This window comes from Oncorhynchus masou, chromosome 23, assembly GCF_036934945.1.
Source record: "Oncorhynchus masou masou isolate Uvic2021 chromosome 23, UVic_Omas_1.1, whole genome shotgun sequence".
Classification (NCBI taxonomy): domain Eukaryota; kingdom Metazoa; phylum Chordata; class Actinopteri; order Salmoniformes; family Salmonidae; genus Oncorhynchus; species Oncorhynchus masou.
Genome location: NC_088234.1, coordinates 56169291 through 56183835, shown reverse-complemented (window position 1 = coordinate 56183835; position 14545 = coordinate 56169291). Strand labels below are relative to the sequence as shown.

Below are 14545 nucleotides of genomic sequence, written 5' to 3'. Positions count from 1 at the left end.
AAGCAATTTAGCTTTTGAAGATTAAAGTCACATGAAGTTTTTTGTAGGAGTGTCTATTACAAAAACAGTCCTCTGATCTTGCATATTGCCAGAACAGTAGCGCAGCACAACATGCCATCGTGTGATACATCCACAGCCTCAATCTGATTGCAAGGAGCATCTTTAAAAACACAATTACAGTAACGCTGTAAACAACACCAAGGCTCGGACACATCTCCTGTCAGACTGCTGGTGTGACTTAGCATACAGGTGGTATCCTTTATTTCAATTCAGCTCCTGTGTCTAAGTAAAATACATTACAGTCCTTTCCGACCACCATTCATGGCCTGTCTGTTAATCTCACTGATAGGATAGAGAACAGAACATTACAGGCTCTCTCGCCCAAGGACAGCCATGGCCAGTGAGTGTTAGAAGAGGTACCTCCCCTGCCCAGAAAAACACAAATATGTGCACACACATACACACACCAACGCACACGCATAATACAGATAAACACTACAGAATTATAGAGGGAAATATTGAAACTCTATTTCAAGAGATATGAAAAGATGATTCTAACTTGACCTTTACAGGGATAATGAAAAACAAAACCATTTTAAGTCAACTCAAATTTTATTGGTCACATGCACCGAACACAACAGGTGTAGACAAATGTAAGTAAATGCTTACCTCCAAGCCCTTAACAAACAATGCAGTTTAACGAAAAATACCTACAAAAATAAGAAATAAAGTAACAAATAATTAAAGAGCAGAAGTAAAATAACAATAGCAAGGCTATATACAGGGGGTACGTGTACAGAGTCAATGTGCTGGGGCACCATTTAGTCGAGGTAATTGAGGTAATATATACATGTAGGTAGAGTTATTAAAGTGACTTATGTATAGATAATAACAGAGAGTAACAGCAGGGTAAAAGAGGGGGGGGGGGGGGGGTGCAAGTAGTCTGGGTAGCCATTTGATTAGATGTTCAGTAGTCTTATGGATTGGGGGTAGAAGCTGTTAAGATGCCTCTTGGGCTTAGACTTGGAGCTCCGGTACCACTTGCCGTGCGGTAGCAGAGAGAACAGTCTATGACTAGGGTGGCTGGAGTCTGAAAATTTTTAGGGTCTTCCTCTGATACTGCCTGGTATAGAGGTCCTGGATGGCAGGAAGTTTGGCCCCAGTGATGTACTGGGCCGTATGCACTACCCTCTGTAGTGTCTTGCGGTCGGATGCCGAGCAGTTGCCATACCAGGCAGTGATGCAACCAGTCAGGATGCTCTCGATGGTGCAGCTATAGAATCTTTTGAGGATCTGAGGATAAAATCTTGAAACAAATCTTTTCACTCTCCTGAGGGGGAATAGGTTTAGTCGTGGCCTCTTCACGACTTTCTTGGTGTGCTTGCACCATGTTAGTTTGTTGGTGATGTGGACACCAAGGAACTTGAGGCTCTCAACCTGCTCCACTACAGCCTCGTCGATAAGAATGGAGGCATGATCGGTCCTCCTTTCCTGTAGTCCACAATCATATCCTTAGTCTTGATCACGTTGAGGGAGAGGTTGTTGTCCTGGCACCACACGGCCAGGTCTCTGATCTTCTCCTTATAGGCTGTCTCATCGTTGTTGGTTATCAGGCCTACCACTGTTGTGTCATCGGCAAACTTAATGATGGTATTGGAGTCGTGCCTGGCTGTGCAGTCATGAGTGAACAGGGAGTACAGGAGGGGATTGAGCACACACCACTAAGGGGCCTCCATGTTAAGGATCAGCATGGCGGATGTGTTGTTACCTACCCTTACTACCTGGAGGCGGCCCGTCAGGAAGTCCAGGATACAGATGCAGTGGGAAATGTTGAGTCCCAGGGTCCTTAGTTTATTGATGAGCTTTGAGGGCACTATGGTGTTAAATGCTGAGCTGTAGTCAATGAATAGCGTTCTCACATAGGTGTGGCTTTTGTCCAGGTGTGAAATGGCAGTGTGGAATGCAATAGAGATTGCATCATCTGTGGATCTGTTGGGGCGGTATGCAAATTGGAGTAGGTCTAAGGTTTCTGGGATAATGGTGTTGATGTGGGACACGACAAGCCTTTCAAAGCACTTCATGTCTACAGACGTGAGTGCTACGGGTCAGTAGTAATTTAGCAGGTTACCTTAGTGTTCTTGGGCACAGGGTCTATGGTGGTCTGCTTGAAACATGTTGGTATTAGACTCAGACAGGGAGAGGTTGAAAATGTCAGTGAAGACACTTGCCAGTTGGTCAGCGCATGCTCAGAGTACACGTCCTGGTAATCCATCTGGCCCTGTGGCCTTGTGAATGTTGACCTGTTTAAAGGTCTTACTCACATCGGCTGTGGAGAGTGTGATCACACAGTCTTCCGGAACAGCTGGTGCTCTCATGCATGCTTCAGTGTTACTTGCCTCGAAGCGAGCATAGAAGTAAATTAGCTCGTCTGGTAGGCTCGTGTCACTGGGCAGCTCTTGGCTGTGCTTCCCTTTGTAGTCTGTAATAGTTTGCAAGCCCTGCCACATCTGACGAGCTGGTGTAGTACGATTCGATCTTAGTCCTGTATTGAAGCTTTGCCTGTTTGATGGTTCATCGGAGGACATAGCGGGATTTCTTCTAAGCTTCTGGGTTAGAGTCCCACTTCTTGAAAGGGGCAGCTCTACCCTTTAGCTCCGTGAGGATGTTGCCTGTAATCCATGGCTTCTGGTTGGGGTATGTACGTACAGTCACTGTGGGGACAACGTTATCGATGCACTTATTGATGAAGACAGTGACTGATGTGGTATACTCCTCAAAGCCATCGGAAGAATCCCGGATCATATTCCTGTCTGTGTTAGCAAAACAGACCTGCAGTTTAGCATCTGCTTCATTTGACCACTTTTTTATTGACCGAGTCACTGGTGCTTCCTGCTTTAATTTTTGCTTGTAAGCAGGAATCAGGAGGATAGACTTATAGACAGATTTGCCAAATGGAGGGCGAGAGAGAGAGCTCTGTGTGGAGTGAAGGTGGTCTAGTTTTTTCCCCGTTTTTCCCATTTAACATGCTGATAGAGATGATGTACAACGGATTTAAGATTCCCTGCATTAAAGTTCCCGGCCACTAGGAGCGCTGCCTCTGGATGAGCGGTTTCCTGTTTGCTTTCTAGGTAGATAGTGTGGTTATAGCTTATCATGAGATACTCTACCTCAGGCGAGCAAAACCTTGAGACTTCTTTAGATACCGTGCACCAGCTGTTGTTTACAAATATACATAGACCGCCACCCCTTGTCTTACCAGAGGCTGCTGTTCTATCCTGCCGATGCAGTGTGTAACCCGCCAGCTGTATGTTATTCATGACGTCGTTCAGGCACAACTCTGTAAAATATTAGTTTTTAATGTCCTGTTGGTAGGATATACATGCTTTTAGCTCGTCCAATTTATTTTCCAGCGATTGTACGTTGGCCAGTAGTTTGGATGGCAAGGGCAGATTAACCACTCGTCGACGGATCCTCACAAGGCACCTCGATCTCTTTCCACGATATATTTTCTGTATCTTTCTCTTGCGAACGATAGTGATGAGGGCATGTTCGGGTGTCTGGAGTATATCCCTCTCGTCCGACTCATTAAAGAGAAATTCTTCGTCCAGTTCAAGGTGAGAAATCACTGTTCTGATTTCCAGAAGCTCTTTTTGGTCATTAGAGACGGTAGCAGCAACATTATATACAAAATATGTTACAAAAAATGCAAAAAACAAAATAGCAAGGTAGGTTAAGAGCCCATGAAACGGCAGCCATTCTCTCCGGCGCCATCTTACTATATTTAGAGCTAAAGGGAGCCTCCAGCCTCAAAACTAAAGTTGACTACAACAAACATTTTGCCTGCTGTAATTTTTGGAAAGAAAGTGAGCTGAGACAAGGGGGCTGGAGGGGAGAGAGGAGAAGAGCAGAGAAGAGGCTAACAACGCCACAGAACACAATGCCAAGGACTGAATCCGAGTGAGAATGAAGTTATAAGCTAGCTAGAGCACTCTGCACTCCATCACATTATGTGCTCACACTCACAGAACAATGTCTACATCTGGATCTCTTGGGCAAACCAAGTACGGGCTTGAAGAGGGGAAAATGGATGGAGGGAGCATTCCCACTCCCAGTTCTTTGGCTCTGAATCTCCCCGTCTCGCTGTCTGAAAGCTCAGAGAGCGGTTTGTTTTCCCGAGGATGTTTGCTAATTAGTTATTGGATTCTGCTGCTGTGATGGCCCACTGGATATGAAACCATTGAGGAGAGTTCTTCCTTTGGCAGGCAGACAACCCGATGAATGCAATTTCATTAAGAAATGGTCCAATTATATTTTCTGGGAGAGTGATGGAAATAGTGCACATGTTTAAATATAAACTATTTTCATGCCATACTAAAATGGTACCCATTACAATTCTAAATCTCAGTTTGAGTTTGTTGAATTCTGTATATAACCTTATCTGACGTTTCTGTTGAAGGCTTTCTTGGCCTCAGCTGCTACCCTGGGCCAGACTAGGTGTGGGACACCAGAGTTGACCTGGCACCAGTAGGCACACCTGCCACCCTCAGCCACATCCCCCTAGAGCACCTCTTTTGATGCCTCACACCTGTGCCCTGACAGTACCCCCACCGCCCCACAATGCACTGCTGCTTTACCCCATGTGCCCCAAGCTGCACTCAGCCATCTGTGGCAAGGGAAAGAAGAGTAACATGTTCAGAAACACACACACACACACAAATGTAGGCACCCACTGGGCTCACACTGGTTGAATCAACATTGTTTCTACGACATTTCAAAAAAATTACATTGAACCAACGTAGAATAGATGTTTGTGACCAGTGGGCCTACATTGAAACAGATTTTCAAAGAAACCATACCTGCCCCCCACTCTTACACCCACACACTCACGTCACACACACTCTCTCATTCACACACACACCAAGTTCCTCCTCTTTATAATAAAAAACAAAGAAAGCCTTCACAACGCACATAATTCTATATGAACTAAATTCCACTGAATATAAAGGTATCACTAATGAGGGCTAAACATCTTTAAATTGGCAAAATACCTGAAAGAGAAAATGCGTCTCTGTAAGGATTACTGATTGAACATAAGGAAATGTGCTTTCATCGTCAACTTCTCATTAAAGAGAGAGAGAGAGAGAGAGAAAGAGAGAGAAAGAGAGGATTATGACTCCCTGGGGCTACTGTACCAGGCCCACAGGATGTGGTTATTCTAAGTCCAGAGGGAATAAGCCACAATGCCAGAATACCAGGTTACTCCTAGTTTAACCTGACACGTGACAACCACCACACCAAAGAATTACCCCATGGGGTCAGAGATACAGGACCTCACATTCCAAAATTTGAATAAAGTGCGATTCAACACAGGGACACTCAATAACAGTGACGAGAAACACTGTCGTCTTTCTGTCACACAACAAATCTTAACTCAACAAAATGGCTGGGGAGAGGAGAATACAGTATTTTCCACTGAAATGTACTTTATCGAGCATTTGGCAGACAAGCACTAGAGGCAAATGATTACCTTGTTTTCTGTCATGGTCAGTTAGAATTCTGCTATATCTCAGCTGTGGTGAAGTGCTCAAGCAGGATGGCTATTTTTGACTCATTAAAGGGGAAATATGCAGTTCTGCACACCCCACCACTGTTTTTGGTGAATAGCTGAGGGATGGGACTGGAGAAATGTAACCACTGTCAAATTCATAGACAGAGCTATGGATACAAGATCTGACCATCCATGAGATCAAAATGATAGTTTTACATTTTTTTTACAGAAACCCCAGAGATGCCTTATTGCTCTTATAAACTGGTTACCAATGTAATTAGAGCAGTTCAAATAAATGTTTTGTCATATTCGTAGTATACGGTCTGATATACCATGGCTGTCAACCAATCAGCAGTCAGGACTCAAACCACAAAGTTTATAATCTTCAATAATCAATGGGTATTATTTAAAAGTCCAAAATGGATGTACCAATTGGAGATTGCCCCTTTAAATACATAGGCCTAGCTTCGAGCTGCTTTATAAAAACTTTTTGGTCTTTTTGGAGACATAGGTGATCGATACTCGTTTTCCCCATCCTTACACGACCTGTTCTTTGACATTTTGAAGCATTTATCACTGCATGGTGAGACACATCAATCCCATACTGTATGTCAAAAGCCAGGAATCCATCTTGATGGCCGAATGGACAAATCTGGACCATTTCATCAACACAGTAAAAGAAACCTGCAGAAATATGAAAAAAATAAAAGAGATATGATAATAACTAAATCACTTTGGGGGGATTCACCTTGCACCACCAATGCATAACACCTGAGTGCATGGGTGATTTACAGCAGCCCCTTTTCTAGCTGTTCCCATACTTCCAGTCAGTGGCCAACGACTATCCATTTAAAAGCGCATCTTGGCAGAAATACATATATATATAAATATATATATATAATACAAATGCATCATATTTTTTGCTAAATTAATATAAGGGAAACACTGTTACAGTGTGCTGCAGAGTGACATTATGGCACCATTTCAAACCATGAACCGGACATACACTTGCACTAAAGTACATAGCAGTTTATTTAATAAACCTTGATTAAAATTGCTTTGAATTTCAACCATGACTATACCATGCCCACATATGCACATACAATACCAATTACTGGATGGTCTAGAAAGTGTGAGCCATGATGATGCAAAACTGAGTGTGCAGTGTGAATCCTGCCAGTGTGAATAAGCACTAATGGTGATCTGAGAAAATGTGCACTGGATTATGTTTATAAAATCCCTTCAGTCCCAATGAATGAACTACCAATGAATTCTGGAGCATATAATAGATATTTACCAGCATGGCATTGATCATGGGAGCTTGGCTTTACATAGAACCAATGGCCAGACTGATATACACCCAAACTGGAGCATGTAGAATTACAAGACAAAGGTAATTGTTTTTTCCTGCCAAAATGAATAGTAAATTCAGTCAGTGGGATATATTCGAGGGTGAAACGAGATCATGTGAGCAGATTGTGGTCACTGTGGAGTCAGCGAACCTGCTTTATTGAACAATAAGTCTGATCCTGTCTAACAAACACAATACCATGGAATGACCCACATTTCTTAGAAATTGGATGTTTCAATCCTTATGAGGCAATGCTTTCACTTCAATGACTGAATATACATTATTTATCTTTATATCCAATACTGTCTAGTATACTGAAATTGCGATTTGTGCATAGAACATATTTGTTCTTGGAGCAGTCAACACATTCACTGAGATTAGCTGTTAAATTTGCTGATTAACAATATATTAAAAACATACTGTATACAAAGGTATTTGAGCTTGTAAGACTAAACACACTTTTTCCCAAAATACGATAGGATGACTTTATCTGTGCTGTTTCTTGTGATAAACCCAAGCAGAATACGTTTATTTTAGGAGAATCCAGAAGGCTACAGTTCCAGTTTAGCATCAGGGCAGGTCTTTAAGGAAACACCAACATAAAGTGTCTTAATAGGGTGTTGGGCCACAACGAGAAGACAGAACAGCTTCAATGCACCTTGGCATAGATTCTACAAGTGTCTGGAACTGGAGAAATTCCATAATTGGGTGTTTTGTTCATGATGGTGGAAAACGCTGTCTTAGGCGCCGCTCCGGAATCTCCCATAAGTGTTCAGTTGGGTTGAGATCTGGTGACTGAGACACACACACACACACACACACACACACACACACACACACACACACACACACACACACACACACACACACACACACACACACACACACACACACACACACACACACACACACACACACACACACACACACACACTCCCTTTAAACTCCCTTTGAGACCCCTCTTTCAAAGTCACAGATCTCTTCTTCTAGCCATAGGTGCCAACATTTCATACATGACCCTAAACATGGGATGCATGGGATGCTAATTGCTTAAATAACTCAGAAACCACACTTGTGTGGAAGTACCTGCTTTCAATATACTTTGTATCCCTCATTGACTTAAATGTTCCCACTATAAACAGTCCACTATAAAGTCTGGCTAACTTTGTTTGTGCTCTTTTATTATAATAGGCAGTAAGGAAAGGACTTTTTATTGTGGCATATTTAGTAGAGACTCAAAGTACTACAACAATGTCTCCCTCTGGAATGCTTACATTGGAATCATTACTTATAAACAGGAACATTTGCGTCGACTAGAGCTCAATGAGAAGAACAAAACGAAAAGGATGTTGTCCCATTTCTAGCAGCTGCCAAAGGATCATGGGATTTTCACGGTTCCTGACAGCCTCCCTAAAGAGTCTGGTGGAATCCACAAAGCCTCCCGCGCCAGGCTCAGTCAGGGATCTATCAAACACAAGGCTAGGACCTTCACTCTGACAGTACAGCACACACAGTCTTCTAGACCAGACCTTAAAGGGATCATCATTTATCTACTACCACAGAGTCAGATGAACTTGTGGATATCATTTTTATGTCTCTGTATCTAAAATGAAGGAAGTTAGAGGTAGTTTTGCGAGCCATAGGTCTATGGGTATCTGATAGGTCTATGGGTCTATAGCATGTTAGCCGATACCCATATACTTCCAGTCATTGCGCTAACGATAGTTAGCAATTGCGCTAGTGCTAGTTAGCAACTTCCTTCAAACTGCACACAGAGACAAAAATTGTATCCACAAGTTAATCTGAGTCGGGGAAGATAAAGGTCCTCATTGTCCAAATCGCGAAGTATCCCTTTAAGCTTGCTATCTACGTATGGAGGCGAGGAAAAAACAACTATTAATTATATCAATCAATATTATGTCCCTATAAGAAAACCCTTTGAAGAACCCTTGATGGTTCCAGGTAGAACCTTTTGGTTCCAAGTTGAACCATTATGGGTTCCATGTAGAACCCATTCCACAGAGGGTTCTACATGGAACCCAAAAAGGTTCTATCTGGAACCAAAAAGAGTTCTCCTATGGGGACAACCGAATAACCCTTTTGAGTGTAAAGTATAGTATGGTCTATCTAGATTATAGCCTACCTCTTGATGCGTGTTCTAACTCATTTCTGAAATGCTCTCTGTGCACTATCAATTACTAAAGATAATCATTTGTTAAGATATTATCTCAAAGTGTGCAGTCATACCCCTCTCACAATAAAGCGTGAGATTCTATACACGTTTCAATTCCAACGATACACTATCACGATCCATCCTTAAAAGGCAGTGTGGCCAGTCGCCTATTGAACAGGCACTCGAAGGAGGGAAAAAACACACTCCCTCCAATGTAAACACCCCTTAGCACAGGGAAAGGTTTCTTTAAATATGAGCTTGGAATTTGCTCGAGAAACTCACGAGTGATCACCTCCTTGAACAGAGAGTGTAACTCATCTCAACAACACCTTGTTGTGTTTATGTGCAAAGAGAGGTACGGATCCCTCTTTAGGGGCTAGGACAGCCACCCCTTTTCTCTGTGACGGGATGGACACCATGTCTACAAGCGCTTTCCTGTATACTTTATCTCGCTCCCCCATCTCTCCCTCTACACGCACCATTGTTCACCCTCGCTCAAACACAGCAGAGGACACAGAGAGAGTCCTGGCAAAAATAATTCATCTATCATAGCTCGATTGACCAGTGGGAGTAGTCCGTGGCAACTTGGCTGGAATACAATACAACTATTTCTAAAGGTTTTAAGTAAGGCTCATGCAGAATGTTAAGAGAAGGCTATTGGTCTACAATAGTTGTTGTTTTTAGGACTTACTGTATGGGGATCTATTTTAGGCTGATGCTAAAGGTAGACTCAGCGAGATGACGTTGCAACAAACATCACGTAGATATTTCGATGAGTGCGACGCAACACTTTTCACTCACACAGTCACATGGAGTATCTGCGCATGTGCACGGGTGCGCGTCACGCTGCCACAATGTGGTAGAGAAGGGATCAAAACAGCAGAGAAGTTTAGCCTTGTCTTCGGATATTTTAGACCCTCCAAAAGCTGGCCTTCGCGGTAAGGAAGTTGGTTATGACATACATTTTGCCAGAGGAGGTGCACAGTAGCCTAATTCATCAGTATCCTATCACCAATGTTTTATTTAAAAAAAATATCACCTTTGGGAGCAGCAAAACTGTTTACATATATTTTCTCCAGATTCAATGAAAAGTTTGGACTCATTATGTGCGATTCCCATGAAAATAAAGACGCCAGTGACCGTAGGAAGCTAGTTGAGAAACACCATGTTGTTATATAAGACTGATTATTGATTTTATTTGACCACTTTCCTCTGTCGGCCGTGGAGCTAAATCCGTTACTGATATTTGCCTGTTTGTTTGTTTACGTTTACAATTATTCACAAAATAGGACAAATATAAGCAACCCCCAAATATGAATAAATAGTATTATTAATATTATTGTATGTGGCAAAGTCCCTATACAGGCCATATCAGCAGCTAAAAGGTAGGCTAATCTTATTTGGTAGACAATGTCCATGGCTTGGACATGCAATGCAATTTGAAATGCGAATTCAATGTGTAGGATAATTTTTTAGACCAAAGAAATGGATAAAGGTTTTTTATAACTTGGCCTATTATAGGGTTAATGTATAGTATTTATTAAACTATCTTCAACGGTATGGACAAACCAGATTCAGTGGGTTTTGACACTCTTATGTAGGTGTCATACCGAGGAAATAAAATATCACAATATGTCACAACGTGTCTAAATAAGTGTCATAACAGTGTTATGACAATGTTATGACAGGTTATGATGAGTTATGTCAGCTGTTATGACAGGGTTATGCTTAAAATAAGTGTGAACCTAAACTTTAAAGTCGTAAAATGTAACTAAGATAAATTCTCATCTACACACACACGGCTGCAGTTGGCCAGGGTGTATCCTGTTGTATCATCTCAGTCACTGCTTCCTCCTGAACAGCCAAATATAGCCCTATATGATTACCTTCTGTAAAGGTGCCTGCTAGTCACATCTGTCTACCCATGAATCAATCTCTTATTTTCAGTTGACCTTTTCATAATGAGCATGGCCCCAATTTTGTCACCATGCCACACAAAAAGTATGCTTCTAGTAGTGATGGGGAAAAAAAATCTATATCGTATTGTATCGTTTTGACAAAATCGCAATATTATTTTTGCGCTAGTTGGCTGTACCTGCACCAAAACTCCAGTATTTTCCTTCATAGCTTGTTCTCCATCTTCTTTTTAAATAGGGAGCAAATTTGTTTCAACACTTTTATTTCCATGACTGATCAAAACTCATTTTCTCATGGTTCTCTCTTGTCCCTCTGCAGCAGACATATGGTGAGCAATATGTTTGGAACATCGAATCGCAATAAAATCACAGTATTGAATCAAAATACATATGTATCTATATGTATCTATATGTATCAATATGTATCAATATGTATTTTGATTCGATACTGTGATTTTATTGCGATTTGATGTTCCAAACATATTGTGAGAATCGCAATACATATCGCATCGGCCCCTAAGTATCATGATAGTATCGTATCGTGAGGTCCCAGCTTATAATAGTTTATACCCTCCACCTGCACACACACAAGCATGCATGCAGTGTACCAGACGGTCTGTCGCATTCCAATCCTATTCACACATGCCAAGTATACAAAGGACCCACTTGGGACCACTTGGGAAGAGTACTAACTCGGAGGTACAATTATGTCCAGATGTAACAGACTATGTATTGGACACTCAGTAAGGCCTCATAGTAGAAAAAAAACAGGTGAAAGTCATCTCTGTATTGGCAGAGACTTGGCTTACAGGATCCCTGCATTTTACTGTGAATCACAGAGCGAGACAGCTTAGTGTCCTTGAATTACTTGCTTCTCTCTTACTTTGAGTACATAGTCAACACTGCTGCTTTCACTTTGGTTTGTTTGTTTGCCTCTTACAATATTAATATGTGCTCTTTAGATGTTTTGATACGGGTGTGTGATCTTATTTATAGTAGCTGTTCTTTAATTGAATGTTCAAAACAAATAAAGTATGAATGCATGCAGTGACACCATGAGCTCACACAGAAGTCACAGATTGCTAAGAGGCTTTGAAGGAAACAGCATAAGAGGCTATACATTACAAAATCACTAAAAACAAAGGATTAGAAGCCAAATAGAAAGGTCTGTGGGTGAGACAACATTTCTTATAGATTACCACCCAGGGTAAAGACTTATTTCAAAATGCTATTTCATGCCTTTCTCCAAACCTACAGTTGAAACCCGAACAAAAGCGTTACAATTTATACACATCCAATTGCCTAGCAGTCCTACAGCACAGCAAGTTGTTTTATCACTTACAACTGTATGTTTCATTGGGTGCTCACAAGCTAATGGGCCTTGAATGCCAATGGGGACAGGCGAGTGATAGATTAACCTTACCGATTGCTGCCCTGCCAGAGCTGCCAGACACAGTGTTGCGTGTTCTGTCTTTCACTGTTCCCGACAGTGATAGGAGAATAGCCAGTAGAGAGTCTTGTTAGTTAGCATCAGGAACAAGGCCTGAGCTCATTTTCCAGTTAGCAACTCTCATTACTAGCGTACAGAACAATAAGAGTTTGTTGGTGCCTTGGCGTGCGGGGAGTATAAGTGGTGGAATAGAGACCGTACGGTCCTGCTATGAAGACATTACGAGGATGGAGAGTAATGACTCCTCTTGACTGTTGTCACAGCATGGCGCCATGATGAGAGGGAAAAGTCTTCATCTCTACTGGGTCAGTGGTACTGCTAATATACAATATGAGTAGTAGCCTAATACATAGCCACATAGTGTGAGGAGAACCACACAGCAGGCCAGAACCCAGAGACATGTTCTGTAAGTGTTAAATCTATGTATTTTCATCTTGGTGCTTATAGTAATGTAGTGTCTGGTCAGAGGTAATGTACGTAAAATGAGGTGGCTCTCACGCCATCTATAAAAACATACAGTTTAGCCAGGAAGCCCGCAGGTTGAGCTTGTAGTCATAACTTTTTAACACCCTTTATTCATTTAACACTGTGTCATATGTGTTACACTCACCACTGTGACAATTTTCTAAGGGTTAAATACCATTTCAGAATTTCTGTAGGCTACAACACCGCAACCACATAGCCAGTTGCCCGCCAGACCCCTCATACTGTACCCAATGTGTATTTTTCCCTTCACGGTAGTTGATCCAAAAGCGTAAAAGTTGGTCTCCAACTCTAGTAAAATAAATGACTTATATGCCCCCAGCAGTCTGGCACAGGTTGAAGGTTCTCTGGAAGTCTGCCCTAAACCGCTTCCCTCTTTATCAACAGCACCGTTTTCTCCTTAAGAGCCCCTCTTGAGTCAATGTTTTCAGACGTCACAACCGATCAAGGTGGCCCTTAAACTTTTTTAAACAGCCTTCAGAGTGAGTGTATTACTCAATGACGAGATCAGTAGGTAAACATGGTAGACTGTAAATGCTCAGGCGGTTTGGCAATCCCTGCAGCACCAAGGAGTCGAGAGCAGTAGCCATTTGGTACCCCCTCCCAAAATAAAAATCTGATTATGACTTATCTTTTACTTCTCCGTGTTTATCTCTGTCTCATACATTATGTACTGATAAGTGTCTGGAGAGTGTGGGAGAAACACTAAATCCCCTGGCGGGAAGACCAAAGCCATTATACAATTATTCTCTGCTTCCCCACCCATGTCCCAGAGTGACCTCCGCCTGGAATGAAAGTTCCTTGCACCAATTCGTCATGACCACACTGATATGATCTCCTAGTAGACACGCAGACTGTGAAACATGAGTGTTTAAGATGAGCTCTACTCCACAGTATTTGTATTGGGTTCATTTATTCCAAATGCTTGTTTTGTGAAGTGTTTGTACAGATATTGGACACGCCCAAGAACCAACACTATGATGTACTGAGGGCAACAACAGTCCTTTGTATATCTTCTAATCTAGCTCCAATGTCAACAGGGGCGTGGAAAGCTCCAAGATTTTAGTGAATCAAGTGTGACGAATAATTTCTCACACAAACAGGAGGACACGAAGCATGATGATGGCATATCAAGTCTTGCATGGAGGTCGTAATTGGTATAAACACAGCAACTTAAAATAAGCAACAAACAATAACATTTTGGTAATGAGGCCGACAATTACTCAGAGTCCCTATAATTAGACTTTAGCTTTGATGAAACTCGTCATACCAAATCAAAGACAGAAGTGTTTCAACACAACAATCGGCAAGATAAGAGTTAAATTGGTGTTGTGGCAAATTGATTCAACCTCCAGGATCTTTGATCAGATTACCAAGGCAGCAGATTGCTTCCAGTTATTTGGGATATCTTCAGAGAAAATAAGGTTACCTAGGAAAATAACACTACTTTGCTGCTTGAATAACATCAATCAATAAACACAAGATTTAATTGTGATCATTTTGTAGAGAAAATAAATAAATATATAATTGCACACTTCATGTGTTTTGTATTTTCATTATCTATCATAGTTCCTCTAATTCATCACCACCCACACACACTGTTTCTTTAAATTATTTCTAAAGA

The 14545-nt window shown here is 41.7% G+C and overlaps 1 protein-coding gene across 1 annotated transcript in view; it reads right to left on the bottom strand.

Moving 5' to 3' along the window:
* Positions 1–14545, bottom strand: part of LOC135511081 (muscarinic acetylcholine receptor M3-like) — a 112859-nt gene that overhangs the window by 3742 nt on the left and 94572 nt on the right. The gene's annotated exons all lie outside the window — the stretch shown is intronic.